Source organism: Salvelinus sp. IW2-2015, linkage group LG37, assembly GCF_002910315.2.
Source record: "Salvelinus sp. IW2-2015 linkage group LG37, ASM291031v2, whole genome shotgun sequence".
NCBI classification, from domain to species: domain Eukaryota; kingdom Metazoa; phylum Chordata; class Actinopteri; order Salmoniformes; family Salmonidae; genus Salvelinus; species Salvelinus sp. IW2-2015.
This window is the reverse complement of record NC_036876.1, coordinates 6,387,858-6,411,182: the sequence shown is the minus strand read 5'-3', so window position 1 is coordinate 6,411,182 and position 23,325 is coordinate 6,387,858. Positions and strand designations below refer to the sequence as shown.

At 43.6% G+C, this 23,325-nt stretch overlaps 1 pseudogene; it reads left to right on the top strand.

The window, feature by feature from the left end:
• The window catches only part of LOC111960328 (phospholipid-transporting ATPase ABCA1-like), a 232,665-nt pseudogene that overhangs the window by 183,311 nt on the left and 26,029 nt on the right, over window positions 1-23,325 (top strand).

The following is a 23,325-nucleotide window of genomic DNA, read 5'->3' as shown; positions in this document are numbered from 1 at the left end:
GAATATGATCCAGGGGCCTCAATGCTCAAGGCCTAGGGTCTGTTCAGGACATTACAAAAAATCTAACAAATATGATTTCAAGTTTCAATGTCACATGCACAGTGAAATGACTTTCATGCCAGCTGTAACCCCAACCATGCAGTAATCTATAACAATGTAATACTAAAAATAACATAAGGTAGAACAAAAACACACGAGACATAAAAATAAGAAATAAGAAGAACACAAGAAAGTAAGTAAGTGTATACTATATTTCCTGTTATGTAGCAAATGACAGGTTTCTTTGCTACATTTCTATCTGCAATATTCTGAAGTTCTGAACGTTTACCCCGCTGTGTCTGTTGGTATCCTCCTCCCTTTCCTTTCATTCTTGGGTGTCGTTAATCTGTCACAGTATGCTGCAGGCTGGCGAGGTGCAGCTGTAGTCACTCCACACTCCACGGACACATTGGGAGTGTGGGGAGAAGTGTGTGAAGGAAGGGAGGGGTATGGATATTCTGTGAGGCAACACTGATGAGATCTCTCTCTCTCGCTCTCTCTCTCTCGCTATGCCGCTAAGCCCAACAACTCTCGTCCCCCCCTCCCTCAAAGGTTTTTCGGCAAGTGAGCATGCGAGTGCTGCACGGCATGCCGGGTATCGGAGGCCACTTAATCACGCCCAGATTAACACTCTGGCCGAGGCCAGATGTTCTTCTCTCGAGCTCGTGGCGGCAGGAAGCGTCTCCGCGGCAAACAGCCCTCCGTCGACATCTGTCCAAACTTGACGTCTCTTCAAACCCTCCCTTGTCATCTCGCGCCATCTCACCCACTCAATCTTTCCCCCTCTCAATCTCTCACGGATACACTCACTCACACTCCGAGGTAATTAACGATCTAGCTTTGAAAAAAGCAGTTGGGACTGGATGATGTATTGCCGCCCACAGCAGACAAAGTAACTTCATAAGGTCTTGTCTCGTCTTGTTTCACATTCTGTAACCTGTGATAAATTAGCTTAGAGCTACAGTTGAAGTCGGAAGTTTACATACACTTAGGTTGGAGTCATTAAAACTCGTTTTTCAACCACTCCACAAATTTCTTGTTAACAAACTATAGTTTTGGCAAGTCGGTTAGGACATCTACTTTGTGCATGACACAAGTCATTTCTCCAACAATTGTTTACAGACAGATTATTTCACTTATAAATCACTGTATCACAATTCCAGTGGGTCAAGAAGTTTACATACACTAATTTGACTGTGCCTTTAAACAGCTTGGAAAATTCCAGAAAATTATGTCATGGCTTTAGAAGCTTCTGATAGGCTAATTGACATAATTTGAGTCAATTGGAGGATGTATTTCAAGGTCTACCTTCAAACTTAGTGCTTCTTTGCTTGACATCATGAGAAAATCAAAAGAAATCAGCCAAGACCTCTGAAAAAAATTGTAGGCCTCCACAAGTCTGGTTCATCCTTGGGAGCAATTTCCAAACAGCTGAAGGTACCACGTTCATCTGTACAAATAATAGTACGCAAGTATAAACACCATGGGACCACGCAGCCGTCATACCGCTCAGGAAGGAGACGTGTTCTGTCTCCTAGAGTTGAACGTATTTTGGTGCAAAAAGTGCAAATCAATCCCAGAACAACAGCAAAGGACCTTGTGAAGATGCTGGAGGAAACAGGTAGAAAAGTATCTTTATCCACAGTAAAACGAGTCCAATATCGACATAACCTGAAAGGCCGCTCTGCAAGGAAGAAGCCACTGCTCCAAAACCGCCATAAAAAAAGTTGCAACTGCACATGGGGACGAAGATCATACTTTTTGGAGAAAAGTCCTCTGGTCTGATGAAACAACAATAGAACTGTTTGGCCATACTGACCATCGTTATGTTTGGAGGAAAAAGGGGGTGGCTTGCGAGCTGCAGAACACCATCCCAACCGCGAAGCACGGGGGTGGCAGCATCACGTTGTGGGGGTGCTTTGCTGCAGGAGGGACTGGTGCACTTCACAAAATAGATGGCATCATGAAGCAGGAAAATTATGTGGATATATTGAAGCAACATCTCAAGACATCAGTCAGGAAGTTAAAGCTTGATCGCAAATGGGTCTCTTGTTGGTCTTCCAAATGGACAATGACCCCAAGCATACTTCCAAAGTCGTGGCAAAATGGCTTAAGGACAACAAAGTCAAGGTATTGGAGTGGCCATCACAAAGCCCTCACCTCAATCCTATAGATAATTTGTGGGCAGAACTGAAAAAGCGTGTGTGAGCAAGGAGGCCTACAAACCTGACTCAGTTACACCAGCTGTGTCAGGAGGACTGGGCCAAAATTCACCCAACTTATTATGGGAAGCTTGGGGAAGGCTTCCCGAAACGTTTGACCCAAGTTAAACAATTTAAAGGCAATGCTACCAAATACTAATTGAGTGTATGTAAACTTCTGACCCACTGGGAATGTAATGAAAATAAATAAAAGCTGAAATAAATAATTCTCTCTACTATTATTCTGACATTTCACATTCTTAAAATAAAGTGGTGATCCTAACTGAACTAAGACAGGGAATTTGTACTAGGATTAAATGTCAGGAATTGTGAAAAACTGAGTTTAAATGTATTTGGCTAAGGTGTATGTAAACTTCTGACTTCAACTGTATGTACAGTACAGTTCACCTTTATGACATCCCTTGTCAGACAGGAAGTGGTGAGCGTCACAACAGCAGAGTACCGCTGTACCTTCCTATCAAGTTTCAATTATAGACCCATCCGTTTTGTTGTCATGCATCTGTTTTTGGGTTCGCTCTTGTAGTACTGACAGTGACACTGAAACATGCGGAGAACGACACAAAACCACAAAGCTCTTCAAGGTGCCTCAACACATGATTTGATTTATATCGGTTGGAAGATACAGAGAGTGCTCCCATCGCCTCCCACCACAACTGGTGCAATCCAGCCATAGAGCGCAGATAACGAATTGATCAATGAGTGCGCCACCTCAACCGCCGCACCGCCTTGGTCTCGCCATAAATCTGAGCATGTCTCTCAAGCGATTGACAGCCCATCAATCATCTGTCAGATGCCTCCTCCTCCTTCTCTTCGTTCACTCAGGAAGAACCATTTACCTCACAACAACGGCTGTGGCGGCCTCATGGGTTAGTTTAACCTCCGGTTTAGCTGTTACCGCGGCGGCGTAATCGATGGGGTCCGTTATGACAGCACGTCCGCCAGTTAGCACTAACACGCCCCGCGCTGTTACCGTGACCTTCCAGTCACTCAGAAACTAGGAGAGAAATGTTCTTATGCCGCACCGCCTGTTTGATGTTATAGGAGTCATGTGAATACGGTATCCATATTAGGACGTGAGCTCAGAGTTTGGCAGATAAATACTGTGAGATTAGTAGCATTTTGATTTGACCGTTTTGATATAATTACTTTTAGAATTATTTCTGGTGATTAATCAAATATTCATGTGATGTGTCATTTGTGTGCGAGGGGTGTCCATTGTTCACACTGTTTACTGGGATATTTCAATTACTGAAGTGCCGTGTGACAGGATGTTAATACAACAACAGCAACTTAGACATTTCACAAATACATTCAAGTTAGTCAGATGGTTTCAGACCTCAAATGTAGACTAATGTCGATGTTGTGGGACGTGATTTCATTTTGACATTAGAATAGTTTCGAGGTCTGAAAAGGTCTGACATACTTTGATTTGAAAGTGTAACGTCTCTTTAATATCATGTGTTTCACGAAAAAGTTAAGCACTAGTTTAGCCCTTTGTGTTGTGTCTCCCAGCCAGGCTTGTGACCCCAGACAAAATACAGAAAATCCTTGCTCTCTCTAAACCGTGTGTGTATGTGTGTGGTCCGTCGAGCAGCATCAGATTTTCTCAGCTGTCTCATCTGATTAACTGCCCCCCCCTCGCCACCACCTCGACAGCTATGATGCTTGTTAGGATAGGACATTTTGCTTCTTCCACCCGTGTCTACTAGTGTTGTACCTGTGCTGTGGCGCAGCACGCTAACCCCAAAGTAGCATGCAATCCAGGGAAGTAGCATTTCCAAGTCCCCAACAATAGTGCATGCCCCCAGGACTTTTAAGCAAACATGGTGCACATTTGACACACTATCACGGCGATGAATAAGACATTGTTGTTTGTCAGGCTTGAACTGGCGCTGGGGGGGGCTCTTGTTGTCGAGGTTGCAGTGCCTGCATCTCAAATGGAACACTATTCCCCTATATAGTGCACTGCTTTTTACCAGAGCCCTTGTCAAGTAGTGCACTATAAAGGGAATAGGGTACCACTTGGAACACCTCTGTTGAAAGAGTGGGGAAGGGTTGGCTACTAGAGCGCAGTTAAAGTTGATTCTTAATCATTTACTTCCAAACCAAGTGTTTCACTGCACCAAAAGGTTGTAACTTAATTTTGGCCCCATTGGCACAGCTCCGAATACACACACTGACCAGGAAGAGAAAGACTTGCTGTAAGTAGGTGTTTCATGGCCCAATATTCAAGTACCTTCTTCCAAAGATGAATGGAATTGTAAAAGTGTCTCATAAATCCAGAGAGTAGGCTCATGCACACTTTTAACATACCCTGGCCTGCCCACAGTCATATACTCATTTTAACGTAGCAATGACCAGGAAGTGAACATAAAACATGCATTTACTCCTAATGTCCATTGTACTACTAACTCAGAGCACCTGCATTACATGGATAGGAAAGGGCTGGTCAGAGGAAAATCCAGAGACACATAGATATAGCTATAAATACTATAGATATATTCTGTAGATATAAATACTGTAGATGGATAGACATAGATGGATGGGCAGACAGACAGGCTGGCTGGCAGACAGATAGACCAGCAGAGCATTTGACGTGCGTTAGGTCCCCGACTTCTTTACAACCAGAGCAGACATCAATTATCGACCATAATGATGTCATTACAGTATGCCATTATGCCCCCGTGGGTCTCTTACCTAGGGTTGTATGATTCAGACCTGAGAAGAGGTAGACAGAAATACAAATGACACAATTATCCTGGAATTCATCCCCCAAGGAGTGTAGAGCTGTGTCCGTCCTTCCTGTCGAGTGCTGAATGAGATCTCAATTGCCAGACCTGCCAAGAACCTTGTCAAGATTCTGTTTTTTTTCTTACACCGAAAAATACATCTAACTTCCCTTTGAAACCACTTCAAACTCGCTCCTCGTGGTCGGCCCGAGGTGGAAATGTTGCTTGACATGCTAAGTGCTTCATTTTGTTGACAATTGCTCGGTTATTTGTACACTCCCGCACCCATTTTACTGGTCTAAGTGTCGGTTTGTTTACCGCTACTCGCAACAGCAGCGTCTGATGCCCGACTCGAGAATTTTGACTTGCTGGAGGAAGGTGAGTGAGTAGCCTGCTTGGGCTGCACCTCTGCGGCTGAGATTTGATATTTGCTCGGGAAGAAGAAGAAAAAACGGTTACATTTAAATTCCAACACCAAATGGAGAGTTAGTTTGCAGGCTAGGAGCAGTGAAACCCAGACACATTCTCATCTGCAGTTTTCTACAAGATCTAGGCGGGAGTCGGAATCCTACGGAGAATACCAAACTGTTGTACTCTCCGTGTAAACTGTCAATGGGTTACTGAGCCCAGTGGTAGACTTACAGTACCATCAGGCCTCAGACTAGCCTCTGCCTGGGGGCTTCCCAATCACTAAGTCCGCCCCTGACTGAGCCTCAGATGGCCCCATAGGCCCAAGTATGCAGTCTAATGTTCTTATTTCACACTTTTATCCACTGTCTTATGTTATGTGCATTAAAGAGAAACTACCCTTTTTTCAACATCAAATKCAGCATCTCCAGCACCACGTGAAAACGACGGGTTTCTATGTCTTGTAGTCAAAACGATAGAAGATACGTGTTTCCGATGACATCACCCGGAGACACTGATGACCTCATCTGGTGTGCGTCATGTGATTTTAAGCAACTATAAGCAGCCCCATGTCTCTTTGTTTTTGAAAGTGGTAATAGGCTACGATTGGGCTTTTTGTGGGGAGGGGCATGGGTATTATATTGTTTTGAATGGCAAACCAACTTATTGCGTTTGGGGCATGCAAGAAAAAGTAAGATGGACTGAATGACATGATAGGTGGTGTACAAGAAATACTAGTTGATGAAGGTTATTTTTATCTGAGGCATAATGAATATAAACAGAGTGTAGTGAGTAGCAGACTCCACCTGAGGCTAGGACTGCTTTCCTAATGGCACCCTACTTATTAGTCCACTACTTGGGCTCTGGCCAAATGTACTGCACTGTATAGGGAATAGAATGCCATTGGGATCCGTGTCCAGAGAGGGGAGGCTTCTCGTTCCCTCGCCTCTTACCCCCTTCTGATTAATTATGCCGTCTGTTCCTTGCAGGTGTACTCGGGGAAGAAGATTCCTGCTGTGGACAGGGTGTGTGTGGGCGTTCCAGCCGCAGAGGTGAGCCGAACACACACACACACACACACACACACACCACACACCACACACCACACACCACACACCACACACCACACACACACACACACAAATAAGTTGATACCAAGGGAAAAAATCCCTGATCCATCTCATGCTCAATACTTTCTCTTCCGCTTTCTCTCTCGTTCTCTCGCTCTCATACACAAACACTCACATCCCAGAACTCTTTGATTTCAACAGGATCTCCGATGCTGACACGTACCCGTGCGGAGGGGTGTGTTCTCCTCGCCCTGTTTACGCCAAACTGAATGTAAATGCCAGCGGAATATGACTGAATCTCATAGTTTGTTTCATGCATTATTTACACCCCAGCTTCGTCTTGCCACCACACTTTCACAGGACAGGGTTGGGAAACAAGAATGGATCGATAAACTCAATGGTTCGTTGGGTAGGTTAGGTTGGGCAGGGTGGTTAGTGTGTGAGGTAGGTTGGGTAGGTACTGTAGGTTAGGATGGGTGGGTAGGTACTGTAGGTTAATGTAGGTTGGGTAAGTAGGGTATGCTAGGTTAGGTAGGATGGGTAGGTAGGTACTATAGGTTAGGTTGGGTAAGTAGGGTATGCTAGGGTGGGTAGGTACTGTAGGTTAGGTTGGGTAAGTAGGGTATGCTAGGTTAGGTAGGGTAGGGTGGGTAGGTCCTGTCAGTTAAATTGGGTAGGTAGGGTATGCTAGGTTAGGTAGGGTGGGTAGGTACTGTAGGTTAATGTAGATTGGGTAAGTAGGGTGTGCTATCTTATGTAGGGTAGGGTGGGTAGGTTAATGTAGGTTTGGTAAGTAGGGTATGCTAGGTTAGGTAGGGTAGACTGGGTAGGTACTGTAGGTTGGGTAAGTAGGGTAGGTTAGGTTAGGTTGGGTAAGTAGGATAGGTTAGGTTAGGTTAGGTTAGGTTGGGTAGGGTGGGTAGGTAGGTAGTTAATGTAGGTTGGGTAAGTATGGTATGCTAGGTTAGGTAGTGTAGGGTGGGTAGGTACTGTAGGTTAGGTTGGGTAAGTAAGGTATGCTAGGTTAGGTAGTGTAGGGTGGGTAGGTACTGTCGGTTAGGTTGGGTAGGTAGGGTATGCTAGGTTAGGTAGGGTAGGGTGGGTATGTACTCTAGGTTAGGTTGGGTAAGTAGGGTATGCTAGGTTAGGTAGGGTAGGGTGGGTAGGTACTCTAGGTTAATGTTGTTTAGGTAAGTAGGGTATGCTAGGTTAGTTAGGTTAGGGTAGGTACTGTAGGTTAATGTAGGTAGGGTATGCTAGGTTAGTTAGGTTAGGGTCAGGTACTGTAGGTTATGTAGGTAGGGTATCTAGGTTATAGGGTAGGTACTGTAGGTTTAATGTAGGTAGGGTAATGCTAGGTTATGTTAGGTTAGGGTCGGTACTGTAGGTTAATGTAGGTAGGGTATGCTAGGTTAGTTAGGTTAGGATCGGTACTGTAGGTTAAATGTAGGTAGGGTATGCTAGGTTAGTTAGGTTAGGGTCAGTACTGTAGGTAATGTAGGTAGGGTATGCTAGGTTAGTTAGGTTAGGGTCGGTACTGTAGGTTAATGTAGGTAGGGTATGCTAGGTTAGTTATGTTAGGGTAGGTACTCTAGGTTAATGTAGGTAGGGTATGCTAGGTTAGTTAGGTTTAGGGTCGGTACTGTAGGTTAATGTAGGGTAGGGTATGCTAGGTTAGTTAGGTTAGGGTAGGTACTGTAGGTTCATGTAGGTAGGGTATGCTAGGTTAGGGTAGGTACTGTAGGTTAATGTAGGTAGGGTATGCTAGGTTAGTTAGGTTAGGGTCGGTAACTGTAGGTTAATGTAGGTAGGGTATGCTAGGTTAGTTTAGGTTAGGGTCGGTACTGTGGTTAATGTAGGTAGGGTATGCTAGGTTAGTTAGGTTAGGGTCAGTACTGTAGGTTAATGTAGGTAGGGTATGCTAGGTTAGTTAGGTTAGGGTCGGTACTGTAGGTTAATGTAGGTAGGGTAATGCTAGGTTAGTTATGTAGGTAGGTACTCTAGGTTAATGTAGGTAGGGTATGCTAGGTTAGTTAGGTTAGGGTCGGTACTGTAGGTTAATGTAGGTAGGGTATGCTAGGTTAGTTAGGTTAGGGTAGGTACTGTAGGTTAATGTAGGTAGGGTATGCTAGGTTAGTTAGGTTAGGGTCGGTACTGTAGTTAATGTAGGTAGGGTATGCTAGGTTAAGTTAGGTTAGGGTAGGTACTGTAGGTTATGTAGGTAGGGTATGCTAGGTTAGGGTAGGTACTGTAGGTTAATGTAGGTAGGGTATGCTAGGTTAGTTAGGTTAGGGTCGGTACTTGTAGGTTAATGTAGGTAGGGTATGCTAGGTTTAGTTAGGTTAGTCGGTACTGTAGGTTAATGTAGGTAGGGTATGCTAGGTTAGTTTAGGTTAGGGTCGGTACTCTAGGTTAATGTAGGTAGGGTATGCTAGGTTAGTTGGTTAGGGTCGGTACTGTAGGTTAATGTAGGTAGGTATGCTAGGTTAGTTATGTTAGGGTAGGTACTCTAGGTTAATGTAGGTGGGGTATGCTAGGTTAGTTAGGTTAGGGTCGGTACTGTAGGTTAATGTAGGTAGGGTATGCTAGGTTTCGTTAGGTTAGGGTAGGTACTGTAGGTTTAATGGTAGGTAGGGTATGATAGGTTAGTTAGGTTAGGGTCGGTACTGTAGGTTAATGTAGGTAGGGTATGCTAGTTTAGTTAGGTTAGGGTCGGTACTGTAGGTTAATGTAGGTAGGGTATGCTAGGTTTAGTTAGGTAAGGGTCGGTACTGTAGGTTTAATGTAGGTAGGGTATGCTAGGTTAATAGGTTTAGGGGTCGGTACTGTAGGTTAATGTAGGTAGGGTATGCTAGGTTAGTTAGGTTAGGGTCGGTACTGTAGGTTAATGTAGGTAGGGTATGCTAGGTTAGTTAGGTTAGGGTCGGTACTGTAGGTTAATGTAGGTAGGGTATGCTAGTTAGTTAGGTTAGGGTCGGTACTTGTAGGTTAATGTAGGTAGGGTATGCTAGGTTAGTTAGGTTAGGGTCGGTACTGTAGGTTAATGTAGGTAGAGTATGCTAGGTTAGTTTAGGTTAGGGTAGGTACTGTAGGTAATGTAGGTAGGGTATGCTAGGTTAGTTAGGTTAGGGTAGCTTACTGTAGGTTAATGTAGATAGGGTATGCTAGGTTAGTTATGTTAGGGTAGGTATGTAGGTTCATGTAGGTAGGGTATGCTAGGTTAGTTTATGTTAGGGTGGTACTTATGGTTCATGTAGGTAGGGTATGCTAGGTTAGTTATGTAGGGTAGGTATGTAGGTTCATGTAGGTAGGGTATGCTAGGTTAGTTAGAGTAGGGTGGGTGGGTAGGTACTGTAGGTTGGGTAAGTAGAGTATGCTAGGTTAGGTAGGGTGTGTAGGTACTGTAGGTAAGGTATGCTAGGTTAAGTTAGAGTAGGGTGGGTGGGTAGGTACTGGTAAGGTTGGTAAGTGGGGTATGCTAGGTTAGGTAGGGTAGGGTGGGTAGGTACTGTCGTTTAGGTTTTGGTAAGTAGGGTATGCTAGGTTTGGTAGGGTGGGTAGATACTGTAGGTTAGGGTGGGTAGATACTGTAGGTTAATGTAGATAGGGTAGCTAGGTTAGTTATGTTAGGGTAGGTACTGTAGGTTCATGTAGGTAGGGTATGCTAGGTTAGTTATGTTAGGGTAGGTACTGTAGGTTCATGTAGGTAGGGTATGCTAGGTTAGTTATGTTAGGGTAGGTACTGTAGTTCATGTAGGTAGGGTATGCTAGGTTAGTTAGAGTAGGGTGGGTGGGTAGGTACTGTAGGTTGGGTAAGTAGAGTATGCTAGGTTAGGTAGGGTGTGTAGGTACTGTAGGTAAGGTATGCTAGGTTAGTTAGAGTAGGGTGGGTGGGTAGGTACTGTAGGTTGGGTAAGTGGGGTATGCTAGGTTAGGTAGGGTAGGGTGGGTAGGTACTGGTCGGTTAGGTTTGGTAAGTAGGGTATGCTAGGTTTGGTAGGGTGGGTAGATACTGTAGGTTAGGGTGGGTAGATCTGTAGGTTAATGTAGGTTGTGTAAGTAGGGTATGCTAGGTTTGGTAGGGTAGGGTGGGTAGGTACTGTCGGTTAGGTTTGGTAAGTAGGGTATGCTAGGTTTGGTAGGGTGGGTAGATACTGTAGGTTAATGTAGGTTGGGTAAGTCGGGTGTGCTATTTTAAGTAGGGTAGGGTGTGTGGGTACTGTCGGTTAGGTTGGGTAAGTTGGGTATGCTAGGGTAGGGTGGATAGGTACTCTCGGTTAGGTTGGGTAAGTAAGGGTATGCTAGGTTAGGTAGGGTAGGGTGGGTAGGTACTGTGGTTAATGTAGGTTGGGTAAGTAGGGTAGGATAGGGTGGGTAGGTGCTGTAGGTTAGGTTGGGTAAGTGGGGTATGCTAGGTTAGGTAGGGTGGTAGTACTGTAGGTTAGGTTGGGTAAGTGGGGTATGCTAGGTTAGGTAGGGTGGGTAGGTGGGTAGGTACTGTCGGATAGGTTGGGTACGTGGGGTATGCTAGGTTAGGTAGGGTAGGGTAGGGTAGGTACTGTAGGTTAGGTTGGGTAAGTGGGGGTATGCTAGGTTGGTAGGGTGGGTAGGTGGGTAGGTACTGTCGGATAGGTTGGGTACGTGGTGGTATGCTAGGTTAGGTAGGGTAGGGTGGGTAGGTACTGTAGGTTAGGTTGGGTTAGTAGGGTATGCTAGGTTAGGTAAGGTAGGGTGGGTAGGTACTGTAGGTTAGGTTGGGTTAGTAGGGTATGCTAGGTTAGGTAAGGTAGGGTGGGTAGAAACTTCAGAGAAAGAAGAAGAAGAGGGCTCTGTCAGAGAGAGAAGAAGAAGAGGGCTCTGTCAGAGAAAGAAGAAGAAGAGGGCTCTGTCAGAGAAAGAAGAAGAAGAGGGCTCTGTCAGAGAAAGAAGAAAGAAGAGGGCTCTGTCAGAGAAGAGAAGAAAGAGGGCTCTGTCAGAGAGAGAGAAGAAGAGGGCTCTGTCAGAGAGGAAGAAGAAGAGGGCTCTGTCAGAGAAAGAAGAAAGAAGAGGCTCTGTCGAGAAAGAAGAAGAAGAGGGCTTCTGTCAGAGAGAGAAGAAGAGGAGGGCTTCTGTCAGAGAGAGAAGAAGAAGAGGGCTCTGTCAGAGAAAGAAGAAGAAGAGGGCTCTGTCAGAGAGAGAGAAGAGGAGGGTCTGTACAGAGAGAAGAAGAAGAAGAGGGCTCTGTCAGAGAAAGAAGAAGAAGAGGGCTCTGTCAGAGAGAGAAGAAGAAGAGGGCTCTGTCGGAGAGAGAAGAAAGAAGAGGGCTCTGTCAGAGAAAGAAGAAGAAGAGGGCTCTGTCAGAGAAAAAGAAGAAGAGGGCTCTGTCAGAGAAAGAAGAAAAGAGGGCTCTGTCAGAAGAAGAGAAGAAGAGGGCTCTGTCAGAAAGAGAGAAGAAGAAGAGGGCTCTGTCAGAGAGAAAGAAGAGGAGGGCTCTGTCAGAGAAAGAAGAGAGAGGCTCTGTCAGAGAAAGAAGAAGAAGAGGGCTCTGTCAGAGAGAGAAGAAGAAGAGGCTCTGTCAGAGAGAGAAGAAGAGGAGGGCCCTGTCAGAGAGAGAAGAAGAAGAGGGCTCTGTCAGAGAGAGAAGAAGAGGCTCTGTCAGAGAGAGAAAAGAAAGAGGGCTCTGTCAGAGAGAGAAGAAGAAGAGGGATCTGTCAGAGAGAGAAGAAGAAGAGGGCTCTGTCAGAGAGAGAAGAAGGAGGGGGCTCTGTCAGAAGAAAGAAGAAGAGGGCTCTGTCAGAGAGAGAAGAAGAGGAAGAATTGTTATGATAAGTGGTTAGGGAAAGAACGGGGAAATGGTGTTCAGAATGCTTGGTGTGTTTGTATGTGGGGGGTGGCTGTAGTGGGGGATTGAGGTGAGTGGTGGTGTGTTTTTGCATCTTAATGTGTTTGTGTGTGTGTCACGTGTGGACAGTTGAATGTATGAGTGGTATTCCTAAGTAAGACACTCAATGTTGACACCTGAACGGTCATATGTATTTGTGTACATAAATTCCTGTCAATTTGTTTTGTTTCAATGTGGGATAACTCAGATAATATTGACACGGTGACGCAGGCACTGCGTCTTACGACACACAGTTCCTACAGCACAAACAATACGATTATATGTTAAGTAAGTCAACAGGCTAGTACCAAAAGTGCTATTCCAATCATGTATGTTGAATGACTGAATCCATCTATTGATCAGTCAGAAATGATTCACACTCCATTATCTACAACCAATACCTTTACCTCAATAAAGGTTATGGTAGAGTAGAGCATCTTGTTCTTTGAATCATCTTCGTCCCATGGTTTTTGTTCCGTAATGAGATGCTCCCATTGGAAGTCTTGGATCTCCTTCATCCAATGTTCTTTGTTAATGAGGGCTCCACTCTCTCTGTGTGTGGTGTGGTGTGGTGGTGTGTGGTGTGTGTGTGTGTGTGTGTGGTGTGTGTGTGTGTGTGTGTGTGTGTGTGTGTGTGTGTGTGTGTGTGTGTGTGTGTGTGTGTGTGTGTGTGTGTGTGTGTGTGTGTGTGTGTGTGTGTGTGTGTGTGTGTGTGTTTTAATAGTGCTTTGGACTTCTGGGGATTAACGGGGCAGGAAAAACCACCACCTTCAAGATGCTGACGGGGGACATCGCCGTCTCCGGAGGAGAGGCCTTCCTAAACGGATACAGGTGAGGAGGAGCCACTGGCTGTTAGCACATACACACACACACACACACACACACACACACAAACTGAGTTCCATACCACATCGTCGTGCGCCTTTTACATTTTTAACAATGCAGATGGCTCCATATAGCTCCACATTGACATGATTGGTTGACGGGAGGTGGGGGCGGGAGGTCCTGTATAAACACGACTTCCTTCACATCAGCTCTGTGCTGTTCTGCCAAGTGCAAGAAGCATGAATGCCCTGACTTCTGCAGGGGCCGTATCACCGTAAATGCTRTACGGCCACTGCAGACGTCGGAATGACCATGCAGCGCATTTATGGGATAGAGCTAAGGGAGTTTTGTTAACTTTCCTAGTTTCCATTGGCTGACCCATTCCCAGTGGCACCCTATTATAGTGCACTACTTTTGAACAGGGCCCATAGGGCTCTCGTCAAAATGAGTGCACTATGCAGTAAATAGGCTGCCATTTGGACACAGTCCTACTCTTTCTCAGCAACTATTGCTCTCACTCACTTTGGGTTTTGCTCTCTCCCTCTTCCYCTCTCTTCCTCTCTCTCCCTCTGGACGTCTCGACCTCTCTTGTACATTCTGTTTTCTCGCCCGTTTCAACTCCAGTCCTCTCATGTCCTTGTTCATTTTTTCAACGTGCTGTCTCGCACATTCCCCATTCTCTCTCTTCCACTCTCCATCTCCCACATATTTCATTCTGTTGCACACCCTCTCTCTTTCCCTCTCCCTCACTCCCACTCTTGTTTTCTGTCCCTCCTGCCACACACAGAGACTCAGGCGCACACGTACACTGTATATACACAGACACACACACACACACACACCCAAATAAACAAACACAAAAATGCCTTGTACACTCAAAAAGGGGCGTGTTCTTTCATATTTAGAGAGGAAGATCATCTCCCTCTTCTCTTCTCCGTATGAAGTAATCATCTCTATGGAAACGATGTAAGGCAATCGGTGGATGGATACTAGTTCACTGCGGTCTCCACTGATTTGCGTCCCCAGTTGTGTTGCCATAGTTATTCATTTATAAAAACTGATCATTTCCTTTGTGTTCAACAAAGAGATGGAGCAAAACACGTCAACGTTAATGTTGATTAATGTTGCCAGCGGTGATCTCTTGGACCTTCAGGGAAAGAAAAACAGAAGTACGACCACCCTCTGTGTTCGCCTCATTACGTTCCTGGTAGGATGAGAGAGTGACTCTTTAAGCAGTGTGGAACAACAAATAGAGGGGAAACCTCATTTTCTCTCCAAATAAAAGAGTTTGTGTTGCACCCCCAAATCTTACATTAGTTGATTGTCTGTTTACACTCGTAAAGCCCRCAGCAAATAACCTCCATCCCGTGAGCGATTACTTCCTACCGGCCCACTGCAGAGCTTGGTACAGCATTTTTACAGCCCCCCAGCCGATATCCAAATTGTCATGCTCCAGCTATAGGCTATAGTTTTACACATTGTGTAAGGCAGATTAACGAAAACTCTCTTTAGACAGGAAGCATTCCTTTGCAATATGCAAGTTWAGCTGCCTTTTCTTCTCCTTTCAGACGACAGGTGACAAGCAACGATATGCCCCAAAGCGCTGTTCATTTTCCATGACATATATTGTTTGTCGAAAAAAGTCACCTGGGCCCAAGAATACATAATGCAAATRAAACTTCTGTGTTGTTCCTCATGTTTGGCTCCAGACAACGTGTGGAAAGCGGAGAGTTTTCTTAACCAAGTGGTGATATTTATTCTGGTAAYGGATCAACGTGTTCCGTGAGGGCCTCTCCTTTTCACACAGCCTCTGTGAGACGATACAGAGCACGTGTCATACACGCTGTGCTTCTTTGACCTCCAGAAAACCACATTGATTTCTAAAATGTAAATGTAGTATAATGGTAATATTTTCTCTCTGAAAATGACAGTATCGCCCAGGTGTTGTTTTCGAAAAGGGGAATTATTTGAATCAGTTGGTGGATGGAAGACAGTACCTACTGAATAGGGATGATGGTGACGACAGTTGGATCACTCATCTTCATTATCACTATCTTCATCATGAACATTGTGTTATTGTTGACAATGTCGATGATGTTGACGAGTTATCCTAATCATTACAGTATGTGTCTGAATATATGTTCCATGATGCTCCTCACAGCATACGGACAGAGATGAGGGACGTTCACCAGAACATGGGCTACTGCCCGCAGTTTGACGCCCTCAACGACCTTCTCACCGGACGAGAGCACCTGGAGTTCTACGCCAGACTACGAGGCGTACCGGAGAAAGAAGTCCCCATGGTAATATTTCCCCTTGTCTGACCTGAATGATATCATTTCCTGTTCCTGTATGACGCAACACCATTTGATTTCTATGGTCATACAGTTGTCATGATGACGGACGAGAACAAAGAACTTCATGTCCTTTCAGACATTTCTCCCCCCACATACAATACCTGCACTTCCAACCGTAAAAGAAAGTGCAAACATAGACAGCACACTGCACTTGGTCAAAGTGATGAGTAACCTCTGAAGTAGAAGACCTATGTAATACATAAGGTTCTGGTTAGAGGAGCTGGCCACGGGTAATTCCTTTACATTATTCACCAGCATGCTTAGCAGTGTGGCCGCCCCACCATGGGCCCCCAGTTTCTCCACGGCCCCCTCAGCAACAATAAGATCAAAAGAAAGTTGGCTGGTCAACTTRCCAGTGGCCTCAGCCTCAGCCTCAGGCCCAGGCGCCCAGGCCTTTGATCTCACACTACTAGGCCAAGGGACCCAGTTTCTCTGGGCTCTGTTCTGTTGGGTCTGCTGAGTTGTGCTTTGTGGTGGCCATTTTGGCTCCAGGGAGAGCCCCGGGGAGCTGGTGTCATTTCCACATCATTAGTCCACCAACATGTCAATATAGGGAGTAAATGAATGTCTGGATGGTTGGAATGAAAACATGCCTGCATACAATACATTTGGTTGGGGGTACCTGAGGAWAGGGATTGGAGAATCGCTAGGGGGATGAATACTGGATAAGTTCCTGCTGGCTAGTGCTATTTTTTAGCTTGTGATGTGGCCCAGAAACCCACAGTGCAGCATATCAGCCTTGAAAAAGGWCCTGTGGCGATGCCAACCATCATGCATGCATATGTCTCATGCCAGGGGAAAGGAAGGGAGGGAGGGTGTGAGAGCAGAATGCCAGCACTAGACAGCCCAAACCAAAGTGGATTGTTGTGCTACTGTCACAGAAATACAATTTGTAATTATATATTTAAATGTTTTCTCGGTTGTGTTTTTGTTATTAGGTGGCAGAGTGGGGCATCCAGAAGCTAGGCCTGGTCAAATACTCAAACAAGTCAGCCGGTACCTACAGTGGAGGGAACAAACGCAAGCTCTCCACCGCCATGGCTTTGATTGGCTGTCCTCCTGTGGTCTTCCTGGTAAGATGATTGGCTCAGTCCAAAACACAGCCTTATTATTGCCCTATGACAATGTTATGAACACCTTTTGAGATCATTGATATGACACTATTGATATGGCTCTATGATAAACGCCTACTAGCTGTATTAACACTTTAATAAGATATTTTACAGATCACATCCAATTTTATGGTTCAATTTATATTACTGAAGTTTGTCCTGAGCAGTGATTAAACTTTCAGTGAGGGCAGAAAAAAAAKTATTAAACATTTTCTTCATCTTTTTTCGGGGTGCAAAAATATCACTTTTGAACTCGAAAATGCTTTAGCCAACTAAGACTAGATTGGATTCCACTTTGGTTCCTTGTACAGCAAAGAAGAGAGAGAACCAATTAGAGGATGTATGCCTGCTTGACAACATAACAAATCCTGGATACAACTTAGAAAGTGTTAATGAATTTCCTTGAGGATTATAAGTCAATTACTAGTAGATGAAAAAAGGGGCTGTATTTCAGTCTGGTCGCCATCCGGTCACGTTTTAATTAATTTTTCAGAGTCCACCCAATCTCGTTTGGAAATTTAAAGCATACGTAATGCTGTTTGCAGGAATTAAAGCCTTATACTGGGATTGATTTGAACAGGGAGAGTCGGTGGCTATATGCTAGCTAAGCGTTTCTCACAGAAAGAAAATGGCATCTTAATTAAAGTGTGTTCCTTACCTTATTATGTAAAGCAGGCTGGCCATAGAGAGGGTTGAAAAAGTATTATAATGGCATAGCCTCATTAGGAGGGACCAACTTTGGGACCTGACAAGTCACTTAAAAATCTTACTGRTTCCATGAAAATACGATCACTAAAATAATGCGACCACACGCCTGATTAGGCAAATGTAATGTTTACTGTTATACCACTAAAGTATTAATTAATTCATCCATCTATCCGACCCACCCATTAATTAATAAATGAATTCAGCAAGTCAGTCAGTCATGACACAGGAAATCAGTCAGGTCCCTTCACTATCTGTAATGCTGTTTAATGTTATATGTACAGTACCAGTCAAAAGTTTGGACACACCTACTCATTCAAGGGTTTTTCTACATTGTAGAATAATAGTGAAGACATCAAAACTATGAAATAACACATGGAATCATGTAGTAACCAAAAAAGTGTTAAATAAATCAAAGATATTTTAGATTTTAGATTCTTTGAAGTAGCCACCCTTTGCCTTGATGACAGCTTTGCACACTCTTGTCATTCTCTCAACCAGCTTCATGAGGAATGCTTTTCCAACAGTCTTGAAGGAGTTCCCACATATGCAGAGCTTTTGTTGGCTGCTTTTYCTTCACTYTGCGGTCCAACTCATCCCAAATCATCTAAATTGGGTTGAGGTCGGGGGATTGTGGAGGCCAGGTCATCTGATGCAGCACTCCTTTACTCTCCTTCTTAGTCAAATWGCCCTTACACAGCCTGGAGGTGTGTTTTGGGTCAATGTCCYGTTGAAAAACAAATGAGCGCAAACCAGATCGGATGGCGTATYTCTGCAGAATGCTGTGGTAGCCATGCTGGTTAAGTGTGCCTTGAATTCTAAATAAATCACAGACAGTGTCACCAGCAAGCACCCCACACCATCACACCWCCWCCTCCATGCTTCACGGTGGGAACCACACTTGCGGAGATCATACKTTCACTTACTCTGCATCTCACAAGACACAGCGGTTGGAACAAAAATCTCAAATTTGGACTCATCAGACCAAAGGACAGATTCCCGCCAGTCTAATGATCACTGCTTGTGTTTCTTGGCCCAAGMAAATCTTTTCTTCTTATTGGTGTCCTTTAGTAGTGGTTTCTTTGTGGCAATTCGACCATGAAGTCCTGATTCATGCAGTCTCCTCTGAACAGTTGATGTTGAGATGTCTGTTACTTGAACTCCGAGAAACATTTATTTGGGCTACAATCTGAGGCTGGTAACTCTAATGAACTTATCCTCTGCAACAGAGGTACCGCTGCATCTTCCTTTCCTTTGGCTGTCCTCATGAGAGCCAGTTTCATCATATCGGTTGATGGTTTTTGCAACTGCACTTAAAGACCCTTTTAAAGTTTTTGAAATGTTCCGTATTGACTGACCTTCATGTCTTAAAGTAATGATGGACTGTTGTTTCTCTTTGCTTATTTGAGCTGTTCTTGCCATAATATGGACAACACAACTGATTGGCTCAAACGCATTAAGAAGGAAAGAAATTCCACAAATTAACTTTTAACAAGGCACACCTGTTAATTGAAATTAATTTCAGGTGACTACTTCATGAAGCAGGTTGAGAGAATGCCAAGAGTGTGCAAAGCTGTCATCAAGCCGAAGAGTGGCTACTTTGAAGAATCTCAACCCCAAAAATTTTTTGTTTAACACTTTTTTGGTTACTACATGATTCCATATGTGTTATTTCATAGTTTTGATGTCTTCACTATTATTCTACAATGTAGAAAATAGTACAAATAAAGAAAAACCCTGGAATGCGTAGGTGTGTMCAAACTWTTGACTGGTACTGTRTGTACATCATGTAGCTTACCTACCTACACAATATCCTCTATTTCATACACAACACAGTGCAGATGCTWGTGTTCATTCAGACAGATAGTTYACTTGCAGTTGTTTGGTAGCCCTGGCTCGTAACTTTGAGACAGACGGATAATGTAGTGTTAGAGTGAGTTYCCATTTGTGTGGCAGGTAGAACACTGAGTCTTGCTTGGTTGCCTTAAGGCACCGCCATGTCGGCTTTGCACTGGGACACCGTCAGCATGGTGATGGAGATCCCTGGTGGGATTTGGGGGATTCTGGCAGTGTAGGAGCGAGGCTGGAGCACAGGCAATGGACTGAGTCCTGTCTCTCTCTAATCGTCCATGGACAGACTAGCCCGGGGAGAGAGAAAGGGAATGGGGAATGAGAAAGTGTGTGCGCCCGCGCATATTGCATTCACAATGTCTGTAAGAGAGAAGTCCCCTGGGATTTYGTTTGGCTGGGTCTAAAAGTGCTTGATGCCCTCGGCTCTCCCCATGTAGCTTCCCCAATTCCAAAGCTCCTCTACACTGCTTTGATTCCACTGGTTAGTGTTGGTAGCAGAAGCCTTTGAAACATTAAGTGTGCTTTCATGTCTAAATGTAGTCCTCTTCCAACTAGAAGGGGCATATCAGTCTAGTGTCAGCAGCATAATGCTGTGAGATGTCAAAGTTTGGGGCTATAGGGATATGAGACCTTTGGAACACATTCTGAGGGTTAAAGGCCCAATCTGTAATTTCAACAGCCTGACCATGCCATTAAGAATCAATTTTATATTAWTAATCACAATCACTATTGACTAAAATAAAATATTACAGATTTAGCATTTAAAGGGATAATTCACTCAAAATAAATATTTGAATATTGTTTGGGATTGTACTAATAGACTAATGAACAAAATACCAAAATATATATTTTTTAATGGACAATCCTTTTAAGCTTAGAACATCTGTCTATGGATCTGGAACATTTAAGTAAGATTGAGATCATTTGAATGGAGAATAAGAGTAGAGATGTGAAATTATGTGATAACATTGGGATAACGTAGACCATAATGGAGGTCAAACGTTGACGGAACGCTTTTTGGCCCGTTACTGTAGGATGAGCCAACGACAGGGATGGACCCCAAAGCCAGACGCTTCCTGTGGGACTGCATCCTGAGTGTCATCAAAGAGGGACGCTCAGTCATCCTAACATCACACAGGTATGTTCTCTTACTGTTTTAAGGCACCTCTCAAGTTAGATTTGGGAGTGTGACTCTAATTTGCAACAATTGTTTTACAATTGGTTCTGGTTCGCAAGTTTGAAAACATTATTAAAACATTAGCAATACAACCTTTATTCATGTCCTTGCAACGTATGTTTTTTTGGATTATGATAAGTTAACAAAGCAGTACTAAAGTAATTCAGGCATTTMTAAGCAGTGTCATTCAAAAACCATGAGGAAATAAAAATTTCCTTAAAGTTCATATGTTGGTCCTTTAAAGTTCTGGGATCTGAGTTCAGAGTTAATATGTGCAAATGTATGTATACACAATTATAGTGAATGGGCCAGGTGGAGTGGATAATGGTGCAATTACCAATACGACACACTGTAACTCAAACTAAGAAATCCAGGAAATAAAAACAAACAACGAGATGGATAGTACTTCACTACACTCATGTTTATTCATGACTCCATTGTGTTCTCTCTCCAAACTGCAATATTGTTTTTAAATCTTTAACTTCTTATGGAAGCGGGTGATACGAAAAACGTTGTACAGTTTAGTTTGTGAATCCATTATCACCATTCCATATTGTGTTATTTTTCTGAGAAACAAAATACATTTGTTGTATTAGTGATAGCTGGTACACAGCTCAGTTGCGTCCAATCGTCCATATTGCAACCAGGTGCTTTTGTTGGTCAAGTGGCGCATTTGCCAGGTTTTACATTATCATAATACTAATTGCTCCATCCCTCAGCAAGAAATGAATCGGGCTGCATCCAAAATGGCAGCTGAAACACAAAACAAAAATGTACAGATGTTCGACTCCGCTCCCTCTAATTAAGCTAGGGCTGTCAAAGGAGATGTCCTAAAATGATCACCAGAGCCCGGGAGCCAACCATCCTGCTCTCTGGACCTGAACCAGGCATGAAAAATTACACCCTCATCTCATGCCCCCCCGCCTCCGAACTAACAGCGTGAAGCGAATCCCAGCTAAAATAATTATTCAGCTAAAAGTTGTCCATTTGCTGCAGTATTTACCACAAAGCTGACGAAATGTGGATGCAGCATGCATATTTCAAAGACAGGCCAGATKTGACAGAACTTGAATATTGGTAATGAATTTTACGGGCAGTGTATTCCAATAAGATCCTTCTTACTGTGTGGAATACAGTCGACTTTATTCTCATAACTTTCATGGAAATATGTACAATATATAAACAGATAAGCCTTGATTAGGCAGTCAGCATTCTCAAACACACTTTCCCACAGATGACTCAATTGTTTGGAATGTTCTTAGGCATTGCTATGGGCCTACAGGAACAGTATGTGCGACCCACCACCTGGATTCGGTCCTATGTAGCAACATTATACCRGTGTTTTTTATATTGGATAAAAGTAGAGACTCAGAGATGGTATATCATACTCTGCATTTGAGGAACAATAAGAAATTGAAAGTTGATAAACTTGTAACCACACTTTTGATGAAATGGCCCTTGAATGTTTTGGTACACCTACTGGAGAGCTCTTTTTTTGTCTACACCCGTTCAGCATCGTTCACATCCTCTTAAGCCTTAGCCCCACYCATCTCTTTAAGGATTYACGTGAGGCCATGTGCTAAAAAGAGTGAGTAGTGTAGTAAACAATCAAAGATTTCAAGACTAAAAGTGGTAAAAGTAGTACCCTACAATTAGGAAAAACTCTAGGTAAAAATACACTATTTAGTCTTTGGCCTATATCGTAATCTGACTTTTGTACAGGTCGTGTTGTTCTTCATAATGCCGCCTCTGGTAAACACACAYTATATCAAATAAATTCTAAGTTGATTTGTCACATGCACAGGATGCAGTAGGTTTCGACGGTATAGTGAAACGGTTACTTGCATATTATAGTAGCAATATCAAAAACAGTGTGTCCAGATATAAATATTGTATAATTATTAGACAATGCTTACCCAGACACACTTGTCTAAATTAATGGGTTATGTGAAAAAATGCTATAACCACCCCCCAGCCACATCTAGCTAAGTGGATGGGTCACTATTGTCTAGACATGTACACATGTTCATGAAATACTTTAGATGGCCGTAATCACTCCCAGACACACCTGGCTAACTTGATGGGTCATGTAATCATCTTGCGAATTGGAGTCTTTGTAGCTAGCTAGCTAAACATTGAACTGGCATGATCCCGACTCATACTACTACCAATACAAATGGATTGTCATAGCTATAGTATGAATCTGTAGGTAGCTAAAGCTAACCAACTAGGTTCAATGGTAGCTAGCTAGCTAACATTAGGCTATAACTAGCAATGCAAATGGTTTTCTGATTYGAATMAAATTACTACACAGATCATACACATAATGTTAGCTAGTGAGCCAGCAACAGTACACTTTAACTTGCAATGAAAACAACGTTCTGACAAAATTAGAAACGTATAATATCTGAAAATGTAGTTGGACTCTTACCTGTRTACATGGATGAACGCTTCACGGCAGACTGGAACCATTTAACTCYATTTTGGTTTGTAGCTGCATCTTGTTTGGCCAGCGTTGTCAAGTCACTCCTGTTCACATTGACCGTGGCGTGTGCAGAAAGTAGCCCACCAYAACTTTTTCCAATTGATCTGTCGAGAGCGCCTGCTAAATTCAGGGCATCAAAGATGTTGAGAAAAGTTGTAAAACTTTTGTAGTTCTCGATGGCTAACTTTATATCTAGTAAAAAAATCTGCGGTAGAAAGGATTATCAACACAAACTGAGCAGCTCAYGTTATAGAGAGAAGCATGCTACATGGCAGACCAATCCAAACTCATCTCCTGGCATGTCCAGCCCATCCATTATCTCAGCCAATCATGGCTAGCAGGAAGGTTCCTCCTTTTTCCTGGCTAAACCAACTAGGCTTGTAATTTAACAATTGTATTAGTATTTACAGATGGAATACAAGTTTGTTATTAAGGCACAGGAAAGGTCACATGTTCCAGAAGGCATTTCTACCAACAACATAAAA